Source organism: Mixophyes fleayi, chromosome 5, assembly GCF_038048845.1.
Source record: "Mixophyes fleayi isolate aMixFle1 chromosome 5, aMixFle1.hap1, whole genome shotgun sequence".
Taxonomy (NCBI): Eukaryota; Metazoa; Chordata; class Amphibia; order Anura; family Limnodynastidae; genus Mixophyes; species Mixophyes fleayi.
In genome coordinates, this window is record NC_134406.1 from 47,152,591 (window position 1) to 47,171,771 (window position 19,181).

At 39.8% G+C, this 19,181-nt stretch overlaps 1 protein-coding gene across 3 annotated transcripts in view; it reads right to left on the reverse strand.

Moving 5' to 3' along the window:
- Window positions 1–19,181, reverse strand: part of DPP6 (dipeptidyl peptidase like 6) — a 936,540-nt gene that overhangs the window by 628,965 nt on the left and 288,394 nt on the right. The window lies entirely within an intron of this gene.

Consider the following 19,181-nt stretch of genomic DNA (forward strand, 5'->3'; position numbering starts at 1 on the left):
ATTTGCTCATTTGATAATGTCATGTATATGGGGAATACAAGGCAATTAATTTGGTTCCTGTCTAGACTTTTTTTGCTGCCAGCCAGGGTAGTGTAAGTGAGGAACAGAGGGAACGTTTTCACTAAGACATTACGACAATGGAGCGTTGCTACCAAGGATGCTGGGACACTGCAATGATGGGTGATTACTGTTGGTTCATTTATAGAGAGACCAATGAGACACTGTACAAACGTAAAACGTCTATATCCTATTTCCCTAAAGCAAAGGGACTTTACATACTAGCTTTTATTAACAATTACATTACGGCTAGTATAGATTGTTATGAGTTTCTGAACTTTAGTTTATTCAGTTTTTAAGCGTTTCTGTAGTTTTATTAGTATCTTATAAATGAATACGATGAGTATATTTCAATTCTAAAGTAATTGAAATTTACGCTAATCTTACTTTTTTCAGATATAGGTAATACCGCTTTTGTTATTTGAGTGTATCTAATAACTGTGACGTTAATAAGGCAAAAACACATATTCACAGGCCCGATGCAGAGAATATTTAAAAATTTGTGTAATTAACAGTTTCAGAAATGGACAATTTATTATTGTTTATTGATAACTACGTATATCTTTCTTGCAGCAGTTGTGTCTTTGGGGCTGATGCAGAGTTGGCTCCAACTGCTCCACAAATCATAGCAGCAAATTGCATTCACTAAAAAAAGCCGCTATTGTGGGCTTATGCAAAGCTGTAAGGTACATGCCGGTCTGCACCAGTCGCATGTGCATCCGGTATACGCTAGGTTGTATACTACACTTCTGCCCTTGTTTGTAACCATTTGTTTTGTTTGCAAACTACTTATTTGCTATTAGACAAAAAGATAACTTCCAAAACCTCTATAAAACAGGAGAAAAACATTTGTTTAAAATCGCACATGAGAGCATAATATATGTATGTGCAACATAGAACGAACCGAACGGCATCAGCTGAGCATTCACCTAGCCAATCACAAGAGGCTCACTGTTGATGGCGACCATCATAATCCGCTATTTGCACCTGACCTTGACCACCCGCAATTACATCCCAGTCCCTGTCTGCATCTGTTTACAATTACCGTACTTGGCCTGTGGCAGAATGCCCCTGCCCTCCCGTGTCCTGACTATAAAGGCGTAAACGGGCATAAGTGCCAGAATCACTGAAATCTGCATAGACGTTTATGCGTTTGGCCCCTTTTCTGGGCACGCACATTACAATTTCACGCAAGATATGCCACACTAACTGGCGTAGTACTCAGTCTACATTGGGACCGTTGTTTTTTTTTGCAAAGCATGTATAGAGTTTTCTAGGCTTAGATGACAGTTTAGAACTAGTGCCAATCTCTGTCCTTAATGTGCCAGATTGGTTTTTGAATAAACTGTGCCATCATCGAACACTCATAACACTACCCAGTCCAAGCTGGCAGCCGTAGACGAGACTGCACAATGCTAATTTTCTGGGAAAAAGACCTAAAACGGTAACGCGGCTTTATCTTGTAGCATAAAGTGGGATGAATGGGAAAGGAAAGTTCGATGCTTCTTATTTATGCTTCACAATAAAAACTTTGGCTGAAAGCTATCTTGTCAACGTACGGGACCAAAATTTATCATCCTCATGTCCGTCCTCACACACCATAAGGCATTTCCATAAGCCTTTGTCAAAACTATGCAGATTTCTCGCATCCAAGCTATTTCATCCCATAGGCCCAGTTAAACACAAGTCATAGAACTTTGGATTTGAAGGCTATTGATTTAAATCCACTTGCCCCTGGTATTATATCCTGAAATGTAACTAGACTTTAGGCTTCAACCAGCAAGAAACTTATAGTAAATTCATACTGTGGGTGGTTTACAACAATGGAATATGACTATAAATTAGAAACAAAAAAGTTACACATCTATTTTTTTTTTTTTACTATGTACCATATGTTGTTACTTTTGCAAAAGTGAAGTGTAGAAATGAAATCCCAGAGGTGAAAATACACAATACTCCAACTAAGCCAATTTTCCAAAGGAACGATAATTAAAGCAACATATGTTGTAAAATCTAATCTGTTTAACATATGTGAGTCGTCTTCGCTGGATTACAGCACATAATTATGTCTAAAATAAGATCCGAGAACTGAAGTTCTAGCAGTATTTGTTTTTGTTAAATGCGGGTATGGAAAATAACAAATCTCATGTGAAAAAAAAAGTTGTATTCTAATTTCATTTACACCTTTTTAAATCTATTGCAAAAAAAAATTAAAGATAATATTGGGGCAAACTTACTTTTTTTTTTTTGTACAGAGCAGGTACCATTTATGTCACAGATATAAATACTGAGTACAATACATAATAGAAACATTGTACAACATACAATATGTCAGTGGTTTCGGAGGTTAGACTACCAGCCTATACATATTTATGAAAAAAAAAAAAAAAAAGTTATTTGCAGTGCCACCTTCTGACTACAAGTGGTATAGATGTGATTTCCTTGTGAAGATGGACATCTCAGATATCCACAGGCATACATAAACAGCTATGCATAGCTGATATATAACAAGGTTACACATGTAACGTGTGTGGGCCCCAAGCTTATCATTCTGTCTGACAGGATAGTGTGATTTATGCAGACAAGGCAGGAAATCTGTCAGCTGGTGATTCCATCACCTCCTGCCAGTAGCTTCGGAGTGTTGGCTAGTTGACATAATACTATTGAAGGAATCCCTAGACATTTACCCAACCGGTATACATAAGATTTTTGTCAATTAATTCACTACTGATCACATCTGGAGACATGCACTAGGAACTCAACACATGTTTGTGACAAGTTTACACACAGATTAATATATGCAAGTAAAATACCACCGCAATCCACATAAAAACACAAAAAAGTCATACCTCTCAACATTGAAAAGTGAAAGAATAGGGACTACATTTGACGCATCCCACAAAATGCATGACCACGCCGTCAACCCACCTAACAATGCACACTATTTAACAATGCTCCATAATATACAAGCTTTGTCCATTCTGTTTGACCCACATTTAGACTGTCCCATGGAAGTCAGGACTAATTGGGGTATGTAACTACACATGGAACAGGCTAGTTTGCTGCAGTTTCCTCACCCAGCTAATCAATTAGCAAAAATTAGATCCAGCCTTATCAAGCACTTTTTGCATTTCAGTGAATGGGGGATAGGCTGTAACGTTCTGCAACATTTTCACCATACTTGCCAACTTTTATAACCTGTCCTCGCATCACCATAGCCCCGCCCCCTACTAGGAAATGTTAAAATTTGTGGCATTGAATAGTGGGGATTGGACTTAATGACGCGATCGCCTCATTAAGTGTTGTTGTTGTGTCATGGTGACGCGACAACGGAAATTCCGTGAGAGTAGGCAACTATGATTTCCACATGGTATGATCTGATGTATTGTAAATACTATTCCACCTGTACATTGGACCCTAACAGACACTTTTGGCAACCAATTGGTAATTATTTTTTTTTACGTAAAAGTCTCTATCAAGCTTAAAGGAGGGAAAATTTGAAAAAAATTACAGCGGTTATAAATCCGCCAAATGCACTGTCCCTTCTAGAGAAACATATGCAACGTATGAAAAGTATATCTGCGTGAAAGGGAACACTGCCTTATACACAACCTGATACCATCACACAACACACTCCATGGTGAGCATCTATTGATGGCACTGCTTGTCCCTGTGGGGTGGTAGGAACAACCGGAATTTAAACACACCTGCTGTGGAGGGCTACAGAGATGAAAAATGAAATTTGATAAATGTCTAAGGTGCTCTCAATGCCGTCTCAGGCCAAATAGAAACCTTTAAAGATATTCAGCTGGACAGCCACATCTTAGAGAAAGTCTACCTTTGCTGTCAGAATCAGCTGGTTCATTCTAATATAGCAAAGCTTTTTATCGTCTGTTTTGACAGCAAAGGTCAATCGTTGCTTTAAAGTCAGATTTAATCTCTAAATCATAAGCGCCTGAATGTATTTTGTGCCTAAAACTGTAATATTGCTGCTAAAATGGTTAGAACATGTCTAGAGGATTGAAGGGAGAATGTGGCGAGATTAATAAATCACATGACAATATTACAGCTATTAACAAAAAAAAAAGGTGCCGGTGTTAATTTTTCAATCCAGGTTCATTTGTACAACTTTTCTACTGTACCATATCACCGTGATCAATGGATTAAACATCTAATTGCAGAAACTACTGGTGCAGGAATCTGAAGGTCATGGTCTAAGTCTTTGTAAGAGCGTCTGATAGTGTTACACTGAGCTTTACATGACTTTCAATGCAAAACAGAATATTAATATTTTGACATTCACTTTCTATCCATCTGCCGTATATAGAAAAGGAAACCGAGGTGTACTGGAATAGTTTTGATGAAAGCAAAAGTCAAGGCGGTAGCAAAGGATTAAAATAACAAAACTACTTACAACTCACTGTTAAAACAATGTTCTTTTTTAGTTCATGCATTGTTATGTTTCATAGTTTACTTTTTTATTCATTTTAGGTTATTTTTTTTTTATTATTGAAAGCCTGGGAACGTGCTTTCGTGATCCAAAAGTGCCCAAAAAAGGTGCAAAACCATAAAAAAGTTGCATAAAAGGATGCAGGAACGTGGCCCTTCCTTTAAAAAGAAAGAGGCCTCAATCCCCGACCCCAGAACCAAAAGGTCCCTTAGGGGGCAAGGGTCTTCGGACCCCCTTCGCCACAAGGCTAGGGGGGCCCCCTTTAGCCCCTGGGATCCACCGAGGCTTCACCCAGGGCTTGACAGATAGTCCATCCCCAGAGAGGGAGGACCAACGATGGTTTCAGGGGGGCCGGAACCTGAGGACCACACAGCTTTCCCTAGATCTTTCGGGAACGGAGCCCAAAAGGGCCTACCCGCACCCTAAAATCCAGAAACGTGCAACAAAAAAGTGAAAGTGACAAACGTAGAGAAAAATAAATTGTGCCGAGTGGATACGGCCCCAGCTGGGCTTGGTATAAAAATTTTCTCGCCCAGCCAAAAGGGCAGGGCAAAGAATGTAACGTGTGCAAAAAAAAGTGGTCAAAAGTGCATGGGTGCCAACATAATAACGTGATATCTGCATTAAGGTCTCTTGACCAGTGATTTATGGCACCCCCCGGGGTCGCCACTCCCAGAGGCACATTTGTCCCAGGCTTTCAAAGCGGCCTGCACGGTCCCTGGCCAGAGGACCAAGTGCAGCTCTGCCACAACTGCACTTGATCTTAGCCAAAAGACAGAGAAGCGACTTTTTTATTCATTTTAGGTTATATGACACCTGACCCTTATACAATTATTTATCAACACATCTCAAAGAGGTAAAGTATAAGCAGCTGGCATCAACATTATTTCACAGTAGTTGTAATGAGGGACATTAATAGGTGAGTGAGAAGATATTGGGCCCGATTCATCAAGGCACTCATACTGAGCGCAACGTGCGTTTGTTTCAGAATACAAGTGTTTCCTTTCTGCTCATGCCTGAATTCAACAAGGAACAGGTCTGAAGATCTGTGTGGTGGTGAATACGGGTGTAGGTCTGCTCTGCTCTAGTACACAGGACACTGCAGGATATGTCCAATACTTATGTGGAATATAAAGTCACATAAGAACGCACAGAAAACAAAAATATTGAATTGCTGTCACCTTATAATAATATAGGCATTAATGGCCAAACATTGAAAATTAAATATTTTTTTCCCAATAAACACATTTATTGAGATGTTATTAATGTCTGCTGTAAATAAAAATACATGTTTACAGTTGCTACTGATTGCATACACATTATAGCATACATGCACAGCCATCATGATTAGTAAGCAGCACTTAGATCAGCCCTGTAACTGGAGCAAGAGATATGGCTGAAAAACAAGTACTTTTGAGATACCCAGTGCAAGGATCGGATACTGCTGTGTGGGCTCGTGATTGGCACATCCTTACTGTACACGGACTATGGCCAAAAAAACCTGTTCCCTCTCTGAAATCGTAGACTGTAGTAAGTGCCCTTTGTGCTCAAAGATGAATTGGACGTGGCTGCATTCTGTGGCGTATGAGCCTGTTCTGGGTATGTGCATAGCAATTTTGTGGATGATAAAAACGCCGTTTATGTCCCTTGATGAACCAGGTCCATTGTGTACAGCCACACTACCCCCGCAATACGGTGAACAGTTCCATTGTTACTCAGTTGGTGGGAGACTGAACTTTTGAATACTACTTCCTTACTGGGTACTGGCCAGGGCTGTACATCTCTTATGTTAGGTGTGATGTAGATGCAAACTGAAACACCCACCAGTTCCTAAGTTTTGGTGGGGGGATTTCTTATGTACAGGAAAGCTATGATAATACATTATATACAACAATTTACAATTGTATGCAAAAGTTGTGGCACCTCCCAAATTGCATATTTTACCGAATCTTTAAGTGAAAATAAGTTAACACAAACCATTTAAATGAACCCTACTATTTATTTTTCTGAATTTAACAGATCAAAAAAATAAAAGTAAAAGTAAATCAGAAAATGTCCCCTTGTTTAAGTTTGTACCCTGCAGAGGCTGTTTAAAGTTCATTTTGGAGATACAGCGAAACATACAATTTAAGGTGCCCAAAAGTTTGCATACAATTGTCTACAGGCGGGCGGGGGTGGAATCATAATGATGAGATTCACTGCGAATCCCGGAAGAATAGAGCATTACTATGTTATTAATGTTAACAAATACAATATATGCACTATAACACGTCTTCTCTTGTTCCACCAGGCTGATATATATCAGGAGAATCCTGCACTAATATAACCAGTTGGTTGGCACATTTGGCCAGCTAAATTAAATTTAAACTTTGTAGGAAAGGGTTGTATTTATGAGGGCGGCCTCAGGGCAGGAAGATTTAAACCATAATATTTATTAAAGCATTTTTTATCCTTATGTGTCAGATGACGAGGGGGAATGATGGAAAGGTCCACTCTCTTTGCCACTTGGAGGGGCAACAGTTGGACTGTTAAAGTTTGTACATCCCTTCTGTGCAGCTCTTGTATCAGTGCCTAAGAATCATATAAACTGAAGAAGTAAATGAAGAAATCTCACTGGAAGCAGTAAAAGCTGAGTCGTCCGTGATTCATTCCATTTCTGGCTATTTAAGCTATTTTTCTTATCTAAAATACAAACATCCATCAATTTACCTTAACATATCTCATTTGAATGTATCGATCACAATTACCTATAAAGACAGAGCAACACATTTGTCAAGATACAGATTATTGCAGTTGCTGTATCATCTCCAGCAATCAATATGCATATACTAATTTGATAAATGAAAATCATTCATGCTTTGTTTAGTAACACTAGATTGATAAAAGAGTCAATGACAAGATGACCTTCCAGGACAAAGCTTCCCATCTCTCAGCATTTATCTGTGTACGTATGCTTCTTATTTCATAGTCCCCAAAGGCAGACTAAAAGTTTACCCTGTGAAACAAGCATTGTTGTATCAATCAGCACAAAACAGACGCTCTGACCTCTGAACTTAAAGCGCCTGGTCACAGACATATAAAATTTAGTGTTAAAAAAATAAATCCAAACCAACAGTAGGTTTCCTCTAGCTAATAAGAGTACAGATTACAATACATCTAAATTTGTATCACTGACTTGTATTATCCTGTTTAAGTTTAAAATATTCTGTTTAACCTTGACATAAGTTTTCTTAAACGTGTATATAAGTTTGTGTTGATGGTTTGCTTTTAAAGTTGCCTTTGAAGCATTGAAATTATCCCACCGCTGGTAACTCAATTGCAGCCACTTTATTTTTCTTCGGTCTTGCCTAATCTCCCAAAACGTCCTGGAGGCTCCCGAAGTCTCCTGGGAGAGGCCACCCTCCCGCATTGTGCCCATGTGCCTAAAGAAATGGGTGGCGGCCAAGATACCACGATTTCCTGCAAATTGGGCATTGTGCAGCGGGGTCGTAATAACGTTACTTGTGTCACCATGCTTTCCCCCCGCACCCCACCTACTTGTCACTTGGATTTCCTGGAAGGGAGGTCAGAAAAATAAGCAATAATATTTTTTTCTCATTTGCAATAATATTAGCAGTTTCCACCTTTCAGGGATTACAACAAAAATCTATTTCATAAAAAAGCTACAGATATTTTTGAAATCTTTACACTATATTAAAAATATAAAAAACGAACAAAGTTTAGAGTATAAAAAATAGGCACCTAATATGTACCTGCTTACTAGGTTTGCAAATCAGTAGCTTGTTAGTATTGTTTATTTAAATAGCATAACTCACAGCACATAGTTTCACATCATTTCCTGTCCCATTGGAGCTTACATTCTAAATTTCCTGCCGCATACATACCCCATACTTGCCAACTTTTAAAACCTCATGTGACAGGTTTGTATGAGAGGGCATGGTGACGCATCGCGCCACTGTGGCCACGCCCCATGCTATGAAATGGCAAAATTAGCGGCATCGCATAGCGGGGGAGGGGGGTTCTGATGATTAGAAATCGTGTCATTAAGCCCCCCCTGCCCCACGATCCGGCGGGAGGATGCCTACTTTTCCGGGAGTCCGGGGACGACGCCTTGATATTCGGAAGACTATGGTAGGCAAATATGACACAGTCTAGTATACATTTTGTCAGAAGCCAATTAACCTACCATTATGTTTTTGGACTGTAGGTAGAAACCAAAGCACCCAGAGAAAACCCACAGAGATAAAGCCCTGGTTAGAATTAAACTCATGACCCCAGCACTTTGGGACAGCAATACTAACCAATGTGCCATTGTGTTGATAGATAGATAGATAGATAGATAGATAGATAGATAGATAGGCAGACAGACAATGGTCCTAAGGGCACGACCACCGCAGATTCAGATTTATCAGAGAAGGTTGTCATAATAAAATATACATTTCACTAGAATTCTCCTTTACAATTAACTTTAAAAATTGGAAAATATAAGTAGAATTTTTTGTATTCTACATTTGCCCCCAGCTAGTGCTCAGAGAGATGATAGAAGAAAGGAATAACCCAACAAGAGTACCCTATTATATAAAATATTAATACGTTTTATTCTTTAGAACGTATAACAATTATAGAAATACATTTGATTTTAATTCATTAACATTTTACAAGCTAATGCTCTATTGCTCAAAATAATTTTACAATTTCTCTTAAAGACCAAAGAATTTGTGTCACCACGGAATACAGGTCAAGTGTAAACACCCCAACGGCGGACAATTATGCAATTATATATCTTCTCGTGACTGTGTCAGTTTCAATGAGTGTTTGATACATTTCAGCAAGTTTTGCAGGCAGCCAAGGTTAATACAACCTCAGGCCTGTCAGTTTAAATGACTGCGAAGAGGCAAGAACAATCATATCATATCCTATTATAAAATGTGCATAATTTTACTTCGACGCCAGCAAATCCTATTTTCTAGTATAATATTGCCCATATCACTTATTGATGCCAATGACACTACAGAAACTAGAATTGTCACAGTGGTCACTAGGTATCAAATTGATACAAAATGAAAGCTTAGAGAGCATTTTTGAACTGAACGGAAATTAATCATACTGTATTTCACCTCACTTGCCCGGAGAGAAGTGAGCAGAGGACACAAATTAATTTGGCATATAGCAAATTGAGAATGCTGGATCGTCACCTTTCCCATTTTCTACACATCAAAAACTGATGATGTGAGAAGTGAGAAGGTTCCTTGTTCTAAGAAGGATATGCTGTACGTGTGGATATATTTCTATAGATGTGTAGTCAGTTATGCTACCCCGAGCGTTCTTCTTTTTACTGCAGGTGAGCAGTGAAGATGGAACTAATTTGAGAGCAGGGCCCTCCTCCAAATTTTGCCTGTTGATGTCGTGTTTCACCCCTGGGAAGAGAGAATTAGTGCAGTTTTGGTGCAACACAGATAGCAGGGTCTGGTTAACTATAATATACAAGTTAACCCGTGCATGATACTCATGCATTCTAGTCAAATCATGCTACTTAAGGTGTTAAAAAGGTTCTTGTCATGCATTTGGGGCTAGGCCAGGCTTCCTCAGGGGAAGAGCGTTACTTCCCGACGTAAGCGCCCTTTTTTAACGTGGTTTTGTCCACATGTCACCACCTCATCATTCTTCTCCATCATCTCATCCTTCATCTTCATCGCCACATCCTTAATCTCCATCGTCTTACTGTTCTAAAACCTCTCGATACACAACGTTTCTGCTAAACACCTTATCGCTGTGCTCAATCAGTCTTCCTTGAAGGGCAGTATTCATAACCTGCACTTTCACATCACTGCTTCTCCGTACTCGTGAAAATGCGACATACAATTGTCCATGACCAAACACAGGCTCTGGTAAATAAATACCCACACGGTCAAGAGTTTGAGCCCCCAACTGGTAAATTTAGCCTTTACTACCCCTCCCACAGGGGGAAGGGGGGATGATGGAAGTTAACTGACTTCACTATTATAATTTTTTTGTCAAATAATGTCAGTATACCAAATTTCAGGTCAATTGGATGAGCCCTTTCTGAGAAAATAGTTTTTTCCACACACACACACACACACACACACACTAACACACGCCGCTAGGCTTATATATATTAGCTAATAGAGTATAATAGACTAAAGGTTTAGGGGTCTATTTATTAATTAACAGGGTTTGCCCAGTTAATTATCATTATCGGTCATCATAACAATGACAGATGAGTTCATCTGAATTTATTAAAAAATTAACCCGGGACAGCGCATCCGAAAGGCGATCTCTCTACCGCAATGCCATAGGAATTTGGAGATGGCGGTAGCCAATGGGCTCAAGCTGCAGAAAGCTAGGCTTTTTGGAACTTGCTAAATACCCCCCTGACCGCACTCCACATTTGGGAATTCAGGGTACTTAGGGCCTGATTCATTAAGGATCTTAACCTGAGCAACTTCTTATTTCAGTCTCCTGGACAAAACCATGTTACAATGCAAGGGGTGCAAATTAGCATTCTGTTTTGCACATAAGTTAAATATTGACTGTTTTTTCATGTAGCACACAAATATCAACTTTAAATTTCAGTGTACAAATAAGCTATCAAGTATTTGTGTGCTACATGAAAAAACAGTCAGTATTTAACTTATGTGCAAAGCAAAATGCTAATTTGCACCCCTTGCATTGTAACATGGTTTTGTCCAGGAGACTGAAATAAGAAGTTGCTCAGGTTAAGATCCTTAATGAATCAGGCCCTTAATGCGTATCTGTGATACCTCCTACGTTAAGCTTTTGTTACATAGATGTGTTACTAAAAAATGCACAAACCCTGTCGAAAGAGCTGTTTCTGCATTATTATTATTATTATTAATAATAATTTTTATTTATAAGGCGCCACAAGGCGTCCACAGCGCCGTACAGAGACAAACAAATTACAATACAATGGGAGACAGCACAGTACAGTAAACAGTAAGCACAGCAACTCAGTAAGCTCAATGCACAGCTAGAGAGGGCGGGGAAGGGGGAGGGAGGATCTGCAAACGACGGGGCCCAAGAAGGAGGGCGCGGATGGCAGGGAGACCCCCAGGGGGGAGGAGGGAGCGAGAGTGGAAGTGGGGTGGAGGACCCTCGAGGAGGAGGGCTAAGTAGCTGGAGAGCAGAGTTAGAAGTGGTGGAAACAGGAGGAGAGATGGCCCTGCTCAGAGGAACGTACAATCTAAGGGGAGGGGTGGACAGACAGAGAGACGCAGGGGAGAGAGGGAGAGTAGGGGGACGGAGGCAGAAGATAAGGTAGGAAGTTAAGTGGGAGACAGAAAGGTTTTAAGAAAAAGGTGGGTTTATGTTGCATGATTAATGTATTACCATATAGGTCCCTTATTGCTTGCAGTCCGCTGAAGAATAAACCTGGACCCTCAGCACCAATACTATAACGTATTTTCACAATCATCAAAATATATCGTTCTTTGGTTGTTGTAAACCTTCCAGTGTGTGCGGTCAGTAGTCAATCGTTCTACTCATATGATCCAGTTACTGACTTTAATGCAAAGCGACCAATATAGTTACCTAAAGGGCAAAATGGACACAATGGTAAAATGTACTCTAATATGGTCACTCAACACACAAACAAATGACCAGATCTGTCTGTCTATATGCCCATATATTGTACTGAGAATTGGAAACAAATACACGTTCCTGTAGGATATACTTCATTTTAATAAGAATGTACTAATTAGAATGTTTATGTTCTGGGAACATTCTACTGCATATTATATCAGCTAACATTCTAAGAATGTTTCTTACCATTCATATCAATGTCATAGTGATTTCTGGGGTCACCTTGCTCAGAGTGACACCTGGAATTTGAGGGACCTTCGCCATATTTCAGATTTCCTGCAAATGTTAGCATTGCTAATTCACTCTTCTCCGACTATGATTTGCACAATAGGCTCCCACTGGGTAGCATGTGGCATATTTTGCTTATCAATCTCTCTACTTATCTGCTGCCTCTTCAACAATCCCCACTGCTCTGCCTCTCTCGTTCCTCTGCATCACATTCTGTATGTCAAAACAAAAATGAATGTAAAGTCTGCCATGACAATAAAACTGCTAAAAATATATTTGTGTTAAGAACACATCTAATGAATTCATGACATGTTGCAACAGGATAGACCAATATTTGTTTAATTCACTTTGCTGTTTTTTTTTTTTTTACAGATAATACCTTGTGTCCTTAGGAAGTGGGTTGCTATGGAAACTGCTCATTATTTTTCCAAGAGTAGGGTAGCTACTTAAAAAAAAAGAAACACTTCATCTGTGCATAGATTTTTTTTTTCCATCGAAAGAAAATTTGGTATGACGGCTACAGTCCTTGCCTTTTTCCCCGCACTTCTCTTCCTTAACGAGCCTTGAAATTTCTTAAAGTCATTTTGTTTCCTGCTGTCAAAGTATTTAACAATATTATCAGATAAGCTGTACAGAAGATAGGCAAGATATTATTTTACAAAGTATCATTGTGTGTTTTATTGATAAAAGTTTTACCAAAATCAATATATGGAGTGTGCAAAAGAAATCTAGAATAAATCACAAGCAGGGGATTAATTATCCAGAAACAATGATTTGGGGTTTTCTGGATAAAGGATATTCATAATATAGTCATGCCTTAAATTCACGAAAAATATGTTTTATATTTCCCCTCGCTCCTCTCAGTGACTGTGGTAGGAAGTACTTGGTTATACTGTCTGTGTGCATGAGGTTTGCCTTTTCATAGACCTGTGTAGCAGAGCTCCTCTCAGTGACTGTGGTAGGAAGTACTTGGTGATACTGTCTGTGTGCATGAGGTTTGCCTTTTCATAGACCTGTGTAGCAGAGCTCCTCTCAGTGACTGTGGGAGGAAGTACTTGGGGATACGGTCTGTGTGCATGAGATCTGCCTTTTCATAGTCCTGTGTAGCAGAGCTCCTCTCAGTGACTGTGGGAGGAAGTACTTGGTGATACTGTCTGTGCGCATGAGGTCTGTCTTTTCATAGACCTGAGTAGCAGAGCTCCTCTCAGTGACTGTGAGAGGAAGTACTTGGTGATACTGCCTGTGTGCATGAGGTTTGCCTTTTCATAGACCTGTGTAGCAGAGCTCATCACAGTGACAATAAAGGGAGGCACATTGGGATTATGGGGCTATTTATTAATAGGACAAAACCCAAAATCGTGTGTTATCGCCAGATACTGGACTAGTCCTTAATTTTCAAACCCTCCCTCCCATTGACAGATTTCACTCGATACATCGCGGGTGGGTACATGATAGTGAACACCTAAATTCCGACAAGAGTTAGAAGGATATGTTAATCGCAACTGAGGACCCGGCGGCTGTATAATTTTTTTTTAGGAAGAATTGTACATTATACAGTCGTCGAGTCCTCGTATTGCTCCCTTAATAGCATCAATGTAATCGTCGTCATTAGAAGCGCAGTAAATCTCACTGTCGGTACGTGTGTGTCTCTGATTTCTTGTATGTCAGTATTTCAAGATGTCTAATTTTCTCCATGTCGGCAATTACATCAGTCGCGATTAACATATAGTTCTAACTCTTGTTTGAATTTAGGTGTTCAGTAAAATGAAAACCACCGGATATAACCGCTAATCACTTTAGCTGGAACATTGCAGGAAAGGCTTCCCATGCAAAGCACTTCTACCACCACAGTCCTCCTATAGATGGGAGCCAGCATCTGAAAAAATGCCTTATTATTATTAAAATAAAGTAATTTTCTGTTTTTTTTATTTTTTTATTCCATGACATTATTTATTCTTTTTTAATACTTTTTTTACCCTTTTTTTGTTTTTGTTTTACAGAAGTGGAACTGAAACCTCAAATCCAGGCTTCCACTTCCCCTGCGCACACATGAATTGGCTGCTCATCGACTCCCGCACTGACCTGGTGAAACTGTATTTATTGGTAAATAGCAGCAAGGAAGATTTTCTATATCTGCAATATGTTGAGAGACAAACTTCCATATCGCCATCCACTAATAAATAAATAGACCACTATGTCTCTGTGTGTGTGACATAATCACAGGGCAACAAGAGATTTCATGGACACAGAGGCTCCCGATAAAATACCCCATACCGGTATTACATCAAGATCAAGACGCCATCCGAAACAAGACGACTATGTGGCATCCAGTGCATATTAAGATTTAGGTTTGAATTGTACTTAAGATGAAATAGAGATTACACCTTGTGTCTGCAAACTGCATGGTGAAATGTCAAGTCTTAAAATGATCTGCCGAACGAAGCTTGTTTTATTAAACTGGGCATAAGCATAATCCTTAATAAAAAGAGCAATGAAAAAGTGACGGTAGGTTAAATGCAATATGAGCATCTCAAGGAGGCAGTGACCAAAGATTTACGTAAAGGGAATGTTAATACACTTCAGTAAATGGGCTGATACTGAGAATGTACAAATAGCACCACTTAGTAGACCTGTCCCCTTTAAAGGGTATGTGGGATTTCTACAAGATTTTTCTTTTAAGGCGCACTTGTCAATATAAATAACCATTTAGAAATACAGAAAGAAGTATCTTTAGATCATTTCAGATAATTCAGAAAGAGTTGCCTTTGGCATTTCTGCCTAATATCTGGAACTCAAGACCATACTTATTGCCATGGCGACCAGCAGACTCCTATGTGTCCCACGGAATAGTGAGACATGCAAAAGAGAAAAACATTTGACTCTAAGGGGTAAACGTGATATGCTGTAATTTGTGCAACTCAGTGATTTTCGGCGACTTTGACAGCTAAATTTAATACGGCAATTTGTTTAAAGGCAAAACTTGCACATATCGCAGTATAATATTTACCGACGAGAGTCCAGGCAGTATGGCTAAGTATTGATTTATCCAGGCAATTATTAGAGAGAGAATGAATGTACATATACAAAAAAATAGACTTTAGTACACATTCTGTGGTGGGCTACTATGCAGACATAACACAATGCCACAAGAAATACTCATGCAGGTAAAATGTCTGATAATGGTCTCTCTGATTGGTACGAACTGTTGAGCAAAGTAAACTAAACGCTTTAACGACAATGGATTCATCTAGAGTTCATGATTTCTAATATAAATCCCACATAATTGCTTTATATGCTGTGTTGAGGATTGTTGTGGGATGAAACAACTGTCAGAGATTGGATGTGACTTTAGGGCTGATGTGAGCCCTTTAAACTTTTGTTATAGGGTTCCAGTAATAAGACAAAGCAGACAGATATCATTCATGTAGTTTGCAAAATAGGGATACAAAGGGGGAGATTCAATTCAGTGCAATCTGTCTCCAGGACCTATTGAATGTTGTGGAAATGTCAATAAAGCTGCCTGGACAGTCAATCAATCAGTTTTATTAACACATTTGCACTGAGATGTTTATATTCATTCAAACTTCTCCATAGTGCACAAAATTAGATGTCACCATTACCAGTGCCAGCAGGAAAAAGAGGTAAGTTTCTATGGAATCTTGGGAGTCCTGTATACGGGGAACATGAGACCACTGTGGGTCTGACAGTTTGGGGAAGAGGGGATTGATCCATGTAAAAAAGTCCAGATGGAAATTTTTAAGGGAAATTTTCCTTTTAGTGGTGCTTGTGTTAATTAAATATGATTTTGGGACCCCCTCCACCTTTTTACATGAAGCCAAGAATCAGCACGTTCAACATCTATGCTGCATGAAACGCACTCTAGTTGTCAATAGCTCTATAGCTTCCATAAAACCCTATTATAGCGCTATAGACAAACTTAGGGGTACTAACAATATCAGGTGATATGAAAGATTTTCTATCTCTGCTTACCATGGAGAAGCTTCACTAAAAGCCCCCAGTGAAGTCTATACCTGATGATACCAAGCAACAGTTTTCAATGGTTTTGTTAAATAGGGAGGAGCCCTAAATGCGGCAAAAACTTCTGTTTTCTCTGGAGAAAGGAGTTTTCTCCTGTTAATAAATAGACCCCGAGAGAAAGCAAGATGTCTCTCAGCTAGTGGTAACAAGGGGGGGACTGGAGGTACCTTCCTAATTGCTAGACATGGGCCACATATATTATGTGTAAAAGCATCACTGCAGTTAGATTTGTCATTTAAATATATTCTATTTCCTCAAATCCGTAAAACGTTTTCCTATATATTTGAAGTTTCCATGTAGCTCTTTTCTTTTATATAAACATATTCTCCTTCACTGGTTCACCTTGTCCTAGTATCATTTTGCAATGTTCTACAATCCACTCTACATCAAACATTAAAGTCATGATTCTCAAACCAGTATTAAAAAACTAATACTACCACTCTCCAATCATGATATAGTGCCAAGTGGACTACCTCACGCTCACAAAACAATAAAAGTAGTAATGTGATGTTTGTCATAAAAAAAAAAAATACTTTCTAAATGACACACTTAATTGTCTACCTTATTTTAAATAAGAGAAATCTAATTATGACAACAATAAGGGTCATTTATGAACAGCAAAAACAGAAACATGCAGTAAAAATGCTATTTTGTGACATAACATGCTTACTTTTTGCCACTTGTATCTAGAGATGTTCACTGACCCTTATGTTTTGGTTTTGGATCTGGATTAACTTCGTGTTTTGGTAAAACTGCCCAAGCGTTTTGGTTTTGGATCCCTATTTTTTTTTTTTTTTTGCTAAAATCACATAATTTGGCTCTTTTTTTTTGTTCCTACATTATTATTAACCTAATAACATTAATTTCCATTCATTTCCAGTCAATTTTTGCCAAGTGACAAGAACACTGCTACCCCTCCTGTTTCTGTATGAGCAATGGCACTGAGCAATGGCACTGCAGAGTGACAAGAACACTGCTACCCCTCCTGTTTCTGTATGAGCAATGGCACTGAGCAATGGCACTGCAGAGTGACAAGAACACTGCTACCCCTCCTGTTTCTGTATGAGCAATGGCACTGAGCAATGGCACTGCAGAGTGACAAGAACACTGCTATCCCTCCTGTTTCTGTATGAGCAATGTCACTGGAGAATGAAGAGTGACAAGCACACGGCTACCCCTGTTACTGTGTGAGCAATGGCGCTGGATCTCCTGGGGAGGGAGGTACTTATGGAATCCAAGTTCGGGTGGGCTCAGTTTTCAGAAACCGAGTCCGAGCATCTCTCTTATATCCAGTTTTCACCACCACAGTACGGATAAGATGCATGAGTGTGCCTACTTTTGCAACTTCATGCAAAAATGAGGTTTTGATTTTCAGGACAAGATTATTTACATGAGATAAAGAGGTGAATAGATTACATTTACAGGAACCTTACAAAGTAAAATATGTCCCCTCATTCCCATGATTAATCAAAGCTATAAATGAGGCTGAAGCGAGCAGTCTAGATAAGAGGTGTGGCTTACACTGACATTGTGCTGAAGAGCACAGTACAGATAAAAGGTGTGGCTTACACTGACATTGTGCTGAACCGAGCAGTATGGATAAGAGGTGTGGCTTACACTGACATTGTGCTGAACCGAGCAGTACGGATAAGAGGTGTGGCTTACACTGACATTGTGCTGAACCGAGCAGTACGGATAAAAGGTGTGGCTTACACTGACATTGTGCTGAACCGAGCAGTACGGATAAGAGGTGTGGCTTACACTGACATTGTGCAGAAGCGAGCAGTACGGATAAGAGGTGTGGCTTACACGGACAATGTGCAGAAGCGAGCAGTAGGGATAAGAGGTGTGGCTTACACTGACATTGTGCTGAACCGAGCAGTACGGATAAGAGGTGTGGCTTACACTGACATTGTGCTGAACCGAGCAGTACGGATAAAAGGTGTGGCTTACACTGACATTGTGCTGAACCGAGCAGTACGGATAAAAGGTGTGGCTTACACTGACATTGTGCTGAACCGAGCAGTACGGATAAGAGGTGTGGCTTACATGGACAATGTGCTGAACCGAGCAGTACGGATAAGAGGTGTGGCTTACACTAACATTGTGCTGAACCGAGCAGTATAGATAAGAGGTGTGGCTCACACTGACATTGTGCTGAACCGAGCAATACAGATAAGAGGTGTAGCTTACACTAACATTGTGCTGAACCGAGCAGTACGGATAAAAGGTGTGGCTTACACTGACATTGTGCTGAACCGAGCAGTACGGATAAAAGGTGTGGCTTACACTGACATTGTGCTGAACCGAGCAGTACGGATAAGAGGTGTGGCTTACATGGACAATGTGCTGAACCGAGCAGTACGGATAAGAGGTGTGGCTTACACTAACATTTTGCTGAACCGAGCAGTATAGATAAGAGGTGTGGCTCACACTGACATTGTGCTGAACCGAGCAATACAGATAAGAGGTGTAGCTTACACTAACATTGTGCTGAACCGAGCAGTACAGATAAGAGGTGTGGCTTACACTGACATTGTGCTGAACCGAGCAGTACGGATAAGAGGTGTGGCTTACACTAACATTGTGCTGAACCGAGCAGTACAGATAAGAGGTGTGGCTTACACTGACATTGTGCTGAACCGAGCAGTATAGATAAGAGGTGTGGCTTACACTAACATTGTGCTGAACCGAGCAGTATGGATAAGAGGTGTGGCTTACACTGACATTGTGCTGAACCGAGCAGTACAGATAAGAGGTGTGGCTTACACTGACATTGTGCTGAACC